Genomic DNA, 504 nt, shown 5'->3' with positions numbered 1-504 from the left:
GCGTGGGGGTGGGCGGGTCGGAAGAGAGAGAGGCCGGGGACATGGACCCTTTTCTACATGCAGGTAAACTGAGACCACGCAGAGCTCAGGCGTCCTGCTCCCGACCCAGTTCGGACTGCCTTGAGCACTAGTAAAGCAGGATTCTAACCTACCCAAAGTTGTTGGCCAGCCGCCGCCACTCTTTAACCCCACAACCCCAAGAAGAAAACCCAATTCCTCTCCTCCTTCATGGAGGCAGCTCTGCCTCGAAGCACGCTGAAGGTTTCCTAGCAACTGTTCGACTCAAGTGGCCCATGTGATCATGCCGTAGGGCCCCCTCAACGCCCCTCCTCCAGAGCTGCCCTCCGAATGCCTGATCATATAAACGCCGCACTTGCTCGCTTGGCTCGCCCCTTGACCGTTACGCTTCCACGTCTGACATCGCAGTGTTTCCCCTTAAGCCACTCCTTCACCCCGAGTGGGACTATCTGATTCGGGCGGAGGGGTTATCAGTGGCTGAAAGGG

At 57.9% G+C, this 504-nt stretch overlaps 1 protein-coding gene across 1 annotated transcript in view; it reads right to left on the bottom strand.

Annotated features, from left to right (window-relative positions):
- Positions 1 to 232, bottom strand: part of CCDC103 (coiled-coil domain containing 103) — a 4,975-nt gene extending 4,743 nt beyond the window's left edge. Inside the window, exon 1 of the mRNA XM_044674624.1 lies at positions 153 to 232. The gene's annotated coding sequence lies outside the window, so the exon portion shown is untranslated. The remainder of the gene's footprint in view (positions 1 to 152) is intronic.
- Between the last annotated feature and the right edge of the window lie 272 nt (positions 233 to 504).

Source organism: Gracilinanus agilis, chromosome 4 (genome assembly GCF_016433145.1).
Source record: "Gracilinanus agilis isolate LMUSP501 chromosome 4, AgileGrace, whole genome shotgun sequence".
Lineage (NCBI taxonomy): Eukaryota > Metazoa > Chordata > Mammalia > Didelphimorphia > Didelphidae > Gracilinanus > Gracilinanus agilis.
The sequence above is the reverse complement of the archived record's forward strand: the minus strand, read 5'-3'. Positions and strand labels throughout refer to the sequence as shown.